This window comes from Danio rerio, chromosome 4 (genome assembly GCF_052040795.2).
Source record: "Danio rerio strain M-AB ecotype USA chromosome 4, GRCz13ab, whole genome shotgun sequence".
NCBI lineage: Eukaryota > Metazoa > Chordata > Actinopteri > Cypriniformes > Danionidae > Danio > Danio rerio.
This window is the reverse complement of record NC_141024.2, coordinates 42,490,742-42,500,000: the sequence shown is the minus strand read 5'-3', so window position 1 is coordinate 42,500,000 and position 9,259 is coordinate 42,490,742. Positions and strand designations below refer to the sequence as shown.

Here is a 9,259-nt window from a genome sequence, read left to right as displayed (position 1 = left end):
ATCCCATTCTTGTCGTTCATATGGCAAAACTGAAAGTCATCTTACTGAAAATAGTTGCAGAAACATACATTTACAAATATGTAGCACAGTCCAGCCTCTACCAGAGAAAAAGGTGTAAGCGAGATGAGTTGGCAGAGTGGTTAAGGCGATGGACTGCTAGTCCATTGTGCTTTGCACACGTGTGTCTGAATCCCATCCTCGTCGCTCATATGTTCTGTCATTCGAGAGATCATGGTGTTTCTGTAGAAGTACTTTCACTCTCACTCTTTTAGCGTTTTGAAGGATGTTGTTGCAAAATTTAACGTCATCTTTACCGAAAATAGCAGCAAATACATACAGAAATGTCAGATTCCAGCCCCCATCATGAAAGTGAGTACATACATGACGAGGTGCAAGAATCCATCGAATCCCATTTTTGTCGTTCAAATGCTCTGGCGTTTGAAAGAGCCCGGTGCTTCCGTGGAAGGTGTTTTACTCGCACGCTCTTATCGTTTTGAAGGATGTTGTTGCAAAATTTAACGTCATCTTTACCGAAAATAGCAGCAAATACATACAGAAATGCTGTAGTCCAGCCCCCAACAGGAAAGTGAGTACATACATGACGGGGTGGCCGAGTCCATCTAATCCCACTTTTGTCGTTCATTTGCTCTGTTGTTCATACGGCAAAACTGAAAGTCATCTGACAGAAAATAGTTGCAGAAACATACATATACAAATATGTGCCACAGTCCAGCCTCCACCAGAGAAGAAGGAAAGGCTGGATGAGGTGGCCGAGTGGTTAAGGCGATGGTCTGCTAATCCATTGTGCTCTGCACGCATGGGTTCGAATTCCATCCTCGTTGCTCATATGTTCTGGTATTTGAGAGATCATGGTGTTTCTGTATAAGTTCTCTCACTCTTTAATTGTTTTGAAGGATGTTGTTGCAAATTTTATGTCAACTTTTTCGAAAATAGCTGCAAATACAAACATATGCCATAGTCCAGCCCCCATCATGAAAGTGAGTACATACATGACAAGGTGGAAGGGTCTATCGAATCCCATCCTTGTCGTTCGAATGCTCTGGCGTTTGAAAGAGGCCGGTGCTTCCGTGGAAGGTGTTTTACTCGCACGCTTTTATCCTTTTGAAGGATGTTGTTGCAAAATTTAACGTAATCTTTACCGAAAACAGCAGCCAATATATACAGAAATGGCGTAGTCCAGCCCCCAACAGGAAAGTGAGTACATACATGACGGGGTGGCCGAGTCCATCGAATCCTATTTTTGTCGTTCATTTGCTCTGTCGTTCATATGGCAAAACTGAAAGTCATCTGACCGAAAATAGTTGCAGAAACATACATTTACAATTATGTTCCACAGTCCGGCCTCCACCAGAGAAGAAGGAAAATATGTGACGAGCTGGCCGAGTGGTTAAGGCAATGGACTGCTAATCCATTGTGCTCTGCACGCGTGGGTTCGAATCCGATCCTCGTCGCTCATAAGTTCTGGCATTCAAGAGATCATAGTGTTTCTGTATTACTACTCTCACTCTTTAAGCGTTTTGAAGGATGTTGTTGCAAAATTTTATGTCAACTTTATCGAAAATAGCTGAAAATACACACATATGCCATAGTCCAGCCCCCATCATGAAAGTGAGTACATACATGACGAGGTGGAAGGGTCTATCGAATCCCATCCTTGTCATTCGAATGCTCTGGCGTTTGAAAGAGGCCGGTGCTTCCGTGGAAGGTGTTTTACTCGCACGCTCTTATCGTTTTGAAGGATGTTGTTGCAAAATTTAACGTCATCTTTACCGAAAATAGCAGCAAATACATACAGAAATCCTATAGTCCAGCCCATATCCGGAAAGTGAGTACATACATTTCAAGAGTTCACACTTAGCTGATGATTAATTATAAGCTTGTTTGGCATGCTGTCCCGGGAGAGAGCCCTGAGCTCATGAGATCCTCGAGCCCAGGACTCCCTCCCGTTGCAAAGCGGGAGGGGAGTTTGAGCTCAGGTAGATCTCGAGAACTCCCCTGCTGTAGCAAGTGAATGCTCTTGAAACTAATTACTAACTAGGAGCGTGTCTATGTTGACAATTTGGCTTGTTCAATTGGCTTAATTGCATGTTTTTGGGCGGTGGGAGGAAACCGGGGAACCCGGGGGAAACCCACGTGAGCACGGGGAGAAGTGCAAAACTCCGCACAGAAATGTCTGCTAGTTTTGGTAGAGCCAGGAACCAGAGACATTCTTGCTGTGAGGCGACAGTGCTAGGCACTGGGCCACCGTGTCACCCGTCTAAGAAGGAGGCGTAGGGGAGGAAGGGGGGACTCTTCAAAACGAAGATAGCAATGGAATAAACCCCAGGGTATTTATAGTAGTTTAGGAGTCATCTGATTGGATAGTAGTGAATTGGATAATGCGGGTCAGCTGCTAGCAATCATAAGCACGTGATCCTCTCGAAATTTGTTTATACATAAACTTCACTTCAAGAGTTTACACTTAGCTGATGATTAATTATAAGCTTGTTTGGCATGCTGTCCCGGGAGAGAGCCCTGAGCTCATGAGATCCTCGAGCCCAGGACTCCCTCCCGTTGCAAAGCGGGAGGGGAGTTTGAGCTCAGGTAGATCTCGAGAACTCCCCAAAAATGCCTTTGAATAGCTCGGGACAGCAGCCGCGTATTGAAGAGCCCCCCAAAAAGGCAGGTGTAACAAGCCATATCCGGCTGCTGGATATAGTGTTGATAGCTTAGGAAGAGAAGCTTCTAAGGGAGCAGAGCAAAGTAGGCTGCTAGAGCCTAGGCGGGGTGAGGGCAGGGCTGGATTGACTCCGCGGGAGTCAAGGCTCAAATATATACACCCCTGCGGGGGTGGGAGCTGGGGTTAGTTTGCTCAAGCAAGAGTCGGGAAGATTTGGGCGGTGGAGACTCTTGCATGAGAGGGTGGGAGGTGGCCAGGGCCTGAACTCCGGCGGGAGTTGAAGCTCGTTTTAGTCGCCCCTGCGGGGGCTAGAGCTGAGGATTGAGGTCCTATGCGTAAGGAAGAACATAGCGAAAGAGTGACGCTGAAAGAAAGACAGTTAGCGGAGAACTCAACGCTGGAAAAGAATTGAGGAAATAGGAGGGTAAGGAGATAAGGGGGAAGATCAGAGAAGGGTAAAAGTAGCGGAAGCACTCACGCTGTAAGGAAGAAAGAAGGGGCAAATAATTGCCAGGCGGAGAATCTCAACGCCAGAAAGAAGAAAAGGAGAATATAGAAGTATATATGCATATATAAATATATATGAATATATATGATTATTACATGGTAAGGGCCGGGCATGGGTGGTGATTGACTCTTGCGAGAGTCGAAGCTCGGAGCGACCCCTGCGGGGGTCAGAGCTGCTGTGGGCATTTCCCCTGCTGAAGTCTGGGAAAGGGAGGGGGTGGTGGAGACTGCAGCAGGGGGTGGCCGGGGCGGGACTCTTGCGAGAGTCGAAGCTCTTTTTAGTCACTCCTGCGGGAGTTAGAGCTGAGGATTGATGGCCTATGAGAAAGGAAGAAAAGAGAGGGCGGAGGAACTCGACGCCAAAGGAAGAAAAGGAGAGAGGGAATAACCTGCGTGCGTGAGCATGCACGTGCGTCTATTCCTGTTTCGGCATGTGCATGCACACACATCGGAACAGGTATACATCGGATGTATGCGTATAAAATGCGCATACATACCATTTCTAATGGCCTGGGTGGGGCGGCGCAAATGGTGACTCTTGCGAGAGTCGAAGCTCAGCGCGACCCCTGCGGGGGTCAGAACTATGGGGGGGGGGGGGGGGGGGGGCAGTAAGAGTCGGGAAGAGGGAGGGGGTAGTGCAGGCTCTTACTGGAGGTGGTAGTGAAGGGGTGGCCGGGGATGGGCTAGGGGTGACTCGCGAGAGTCGAAGCTCAGATTGGACCCCTGCGGGGGTCAGAGCATGGTGAGAGAAGGAGCATAGCAGATTGAAAGGAAAGTTGATAGCATAAATGCAAGCTGCACAACATGTAATGCCCATGGGCTCACATACTCATTTGCTTGCACGTGCATATGCATACCTAGACGTACGCCCACACCCATATACATATCCACGTGCAAATAAGCATGTATACGTGTGCAAACGCACGCTGTATCTGCGCGAGCAACCTCACACATTCCCATGCGCACCCGTACACAAGCACACACGCACACGTACTCCAGCCTACTTAGGGTCGAGCTCGTACCCCTAGTTGGAGTTTGGAATTTAGCTGATTAGGGCTAGCTGGGCTGTCTTGAGGTGGGATCGGCTGAGGCGAATGTAAGCTTTGAAGGCATCGGAGGACCAGCGGCCTAGGGTCTGGATTTGGTGCGAGGATAGACTTTTGTGAGCTGCTGTGGTGGCTGCACCAATTCTAAATGAATGCTGGAATACAATTCGGGGGAACGCCCGAAAGGCGAAGGACTTCTTTCAGATGTTTTTGAAACCAAAAACGGGTTACTGGACGGTTAGCGTCATCAGTAAAAAGTGGGGCATGTGGGTCTGACTCCTTTGCTCTCCTTGAATGGAGAAAGGCTAGGAGAGTTTGGAATGGCTGTGTGGGGGAAAAATGTTAAATATGTAAATAAAATGCCCTTTGCTTGTCTGATCTGTTTTGCTTTGCTTAATGAAAAAGGCGAGTGTTTCAGCATTCAGCAGTGTTAGAACAGATATAGTGGGGTGTATTGCGGGATTGAAATTGGATGTGATAGCCATTTCTGAATATGACTCAAGGGTCCTTGGTGCGACAGCGTGAAGGATCAGGGATATGGAAGTTTTATGGCAATATCATTTGTGAATAGAGTGGAACAGGTGTTGGATGCTGGTCTGCTTCCGGTACCAAGAGCCGAAATTTCTGGAAAAGAAAGTGAGAGAGAGAATCAGCAATTTGATTTTTTGCAAACTGGAACATGTCTAGCAGTCATAATGAATTGCTTTTTGGCTGCCGTCCAAACGAGGCGTCTTAATAAGGGCATAATTGGAAGTGCGTGCGAGCGTCCTGTATTAATGCAATAAACGGTGGCTTCGTTGTCGCAATGAACGAGAATGCTAGAGGCGGACCATTCATCTACCCATAAAAGCGCTGCTGCGACTATGGGGTAGAGTTCGAAAGCACAGATGATAGCTGATTTCTTTGTAGACTGAGCATCTGCGGGGGCCACGTTGAAGTAAACCAGTGACCTTGGTAAAAGCCGCCGAACCCGACTGAGGGGGCAGGGTCAGTGAATAAATTAATATCCACCGGGGAAAAAAATTAGGTCGCTATAGAAAAAGGAACAGCCGTTCCATTGCTTAAGGAAGGAGATCCATAAGCTGCGTTCATTGCGACTGGGTTTAGAAAGATATATGGTATCTTCTAAACCGGGGACCGAGGAGGAGCTGAAGGAGGTGAGTAATAAACGGGCGGCCTTGAGGAATTATGCGCATCGCGAAATTGAAATGCGCGAGAATAGATAGCAGTTCGCGTTTGGTGCATGATGGTTTCTCGAGGAAATTTTGAGATAAAGAGATTATACGGTCAATCTTTTCTTTGGGAAGGGATGCTTGAAATTTATTCGAATCTAAGTTGATGCCCAGAAATTCTATGGAAGTGCTGGGACCGGCTGTTTCTCCTCTGCGAGGGGGATGCCTAGATGAATGCCAAAAAGGTGCCAGAAGTCTGGGTGAATTGGCATGATTTTTAAAGGCGGATGAAATGTCGATTTTTGCAAGCCAAGCATTGCAGCCGGCTAAACTGATGAGCGAAATTGCTTGGTCTATATCATGATAATTCAGCGAGTATTCGTCTGATGGAATGGTGCTGTTAATGCTAGGAATATAGAATTGTGAGGAGCGGAGATCAATAATCAAGGGTTTTTGCTAGAGAATTCTCAAGTCGCAATGTCAATGGGACTAATACAAGAACGCTGAACAGTGGAGCAAGAATAGTACTATCATGAGTTTATTATCGATTCTTTTTGATTAACGAATTCACTGTTGCAGGTTCGGTAGTCGCAGATTATAGATTGGAGCAGAATAAGGTTAAGGAAGGGAGAGCTGAAACGCCCGGGTTAGATCCTTGGGTTAGATCTGAAATCAGAAATCAGAAGTTAGTATCAGGGTGACAATGCAATTCAAGCAATTTGAGAAATATGGCATCGTGGATGTGAGCTATGTGAGTGGAAATGCATCCTTTATGTAGAGTGTGATTGTATTTGAAGAGCATATAAAATGTAATGGGTTGGATGAGGGTCAGGTTCTGCAGCCAAATGTCATGGTCTTTTTATTAATGCATGGTCTGATAGCTTGATGTCGCTACGTGCAAGGATGGTAGAGGTGAGCATTCATCCCCCCACAGAATGGCAACTGTAAGGAGAGCTGAGGATAAGGGGTATGGTTTGTCTGGTGGTCCTGGAAGTGTTTATTGAAGATCCGTTGTCAGAAATGTCCTCCTATTCATAGCAGCCAATCAGGAAGTTGTTTGTTGCTGATTCACATCCAACTGACTTGCCATTATAAGCTTACATAAGACACTAGTGTATGAATAAATGAGTCACTGGTCTAGTGTAATTGGACCCCAGTGCTCTGTGTATAAATTTTTATTTTATTATTATTATTATTATTTATTTATTTTTTTTATTTATTTATTTATTTTTTTGCTAACATCAAACTCTGAACTCTATAAGACTTCGAGGGCGATGTCACCACTTAGTAAAACTGTGAATGGAATGTTAGTAATTGGCTTTACTTTAATCCATGAATAACATTTGTTGATATCTTAACTTCATTCACAAGCTTGTCTGGTCCAAATTCATCCATAAGACTTGCAACAGAGTCAAGAGAGAGGGCAGGACCTTCTCCAGAGAGCTTATTGGGTGGTGACGCTTCTCCTTACAGCTATTGGCTTAAAGGAGAGCCAGTCAAGCGTGCCAAAGGTGAAAAAGCCCGGCGGCCATTTTGTTGATCAAGTTCACCATTGTTTATGACTTGAGCTGTTGCTTGCTGAACATTCCAGCAAACAAGCTGTTAAATGTTATGGATCAGTGGACGGGCAAGAGGCAAGTATCTTTAGTTAAAATCATTGTTTACACTAGTCTTGTTATTCAAAAGATTTATAAATGTTTTAGTCTAAATGTTTGGTAAAGTTATTTTGCAAAGCTTCCCTTCATGTGCATAGCATGTGCACCGCTAGGAAAAAGGTAATGGTTCAGTTTCATTGCAATGGCTTTGGAGTTTTTGGCTGTCATTTGCTGGAGAATAAGGTTGAAGACACAGCAGATGCGTTGAAGTAGAAGGTTTGATGTTTGTTGAAGTCGTTGATGCAATTGTTGGAGTTGTTTTGAAGTAGTAGTTGTTGTTGTTGCTGCAGTTGTTGTTGCTGCAGTTGTTGTTGCTGCAGTTGTTGTTGTTGCAGTTGTTGTTGTTGCTGCTGTAGATTGTAGCTTGTAAATTATAGCTAGTAGCTTGTAGATTATAGCTGGTAATTTGTAGATGGTAGCTGGTAGATTGTAGCTGGTAGGTGATAGCTGGTAGGTGATAGCTTGTAGATGCTTTGGTTGTCCATGCTGGTTTAGAGTAGGTTCTTCAACGGAGCTAGCTATGGTGAAGCTGCCTCTTCAAAACGAAGATAGCAATGGAATAAACCCCAGGGTATTTATAGTAGTTTAGGAGTCATCTGATTGGATAGTAGTGAATTGGATAATGCGGGTCAGCTGCTAGCAATCATAAGCACGTGATCCTCTCGAAATTTGTTTATACATAAACTTCACATCGAGGTGGCCGAGTCCATCGAATCCCATTCTTGTCGTTCTTATGCTCTGTCGTTCATATGGCAAAACTGAAAGTCATCTTACCGACAATAGTCGCAGAAACATATGTAACCCTAGTAAAATAGTTAAATAATTATTTATAATATTATTTAGAGCAGTATAATCATATTATTATTATATCTACAAGTCTTTATAAATATGATAAACGAAATAAAATTTATGTATACAAATGTAGTTTGAGGTAAAGTAACAACCCATCGTAAGAGCGGGTTGTTAGCTCCGCCCCTTCCAGCTTGCCACAGAGAGAGAGCAGAGACGAGACCGGTTGGAAGATTAATAGAGGAGCAAACTTGAACAAAAAGATTAAAATACAGTATGTTATGATTCCCAAACAGTTTAAAAGTGATTGTACTTGTACTAAATCAAGTTGTACCTGCAAAATAGTTGTTATTTAGTGTGTTTAAGAGTGTGTTTAAGTCAGACTGCATGTTGCATTGCGTTTACTGTGCGCTCACGCCATTTTGCAATCGCGTGTGTGTGAGAAGACCATAGAGTGATGTAGACATCGCAAATTTGACAGGTATGCCATTATATTAGCTCATTTTATGGTATACATGTGTGTGTATGTGTTTTATTTGTTCCAAGTGTTGTATATTTTGTATGTTTTTGAAATTATTTTGAACATATTAAACTTATTTATGAATTCTGGTCTGTGATCAGGCCAGGTTTTTTTCTGAGGACATTTTCCCAGTTTCACTGGATTCCTTGTATTGATGGCGAGCCTCCTACGTCGACCTGGAAAATTGTGAAGTACACATATTTCAATTTATCCTCATTTCACCTGATAAAGTAAGAATTTGCTAAAAAGTTAATTCCTTTATTGGACTGCGATTTTTAAATACAGCTCTAAGGACTGATTTTCTTGGAGGTAAAAATTAGAACTTTATCTGAATTGAACTGATTTCACCAATTTCAGAGTGAACAACGACACTGATTTATTTGTGTTATTTTATGGTTTCTTTTGTTTTCACTTGAATTCATTTATTGTGATTTGTGTTTGATTTAAAATAATTGTAAAGTGGGTGCACCCTGGGGTTGTGTATAAATAGTTATTTTACTTATGTAAGTATTTTTTACTAAGACAAATACGAAAAGGAAAAAATTCATACAATCTAAAGTAAAATTATTTTTGTATTTAAAACATTCAACAACAGTTTGTCTTTGGTTATTGCTCAGTTTCACCCCCACCCCCTTTTACTTACCTTGTAATCTTCTGGTTTTATTGTCTGGTCCAATAATAAATTAATATAGTACACTTGTTACACTTGGATGGGAGACCGCCTGGGAATACCAGGTGCTGTAAGCTTTTCGAAGTCCTTCATTTGGCAGCTGATACACTTCCCCGTGTCACAGCTTCGCTGCCATTATTTTTTCTCGCCTTCAAGGGCATTGTTTCTGTCGGTGCTGTGTCGATGCCAGCTGAGCTGCGCTCGGTCCCTGGTGCTCTTG

The 9,259-nt window shown here is 43.7% G+C and overlaps 1 long non-coding RNA gene across 1 annotated transcript in view; it reads right to left on the bottom strand.

The window, feature by feature from the left end:
* Positions 1-9,259, bottom strand: part of LOC148680839 (uncharacterized) — a 785,675-nt gene that overhangs the window by 300,835 nt on the left and 475,581 nt on the right. The gene's annotated exons all lie outside the window — the stretch shown is intronic.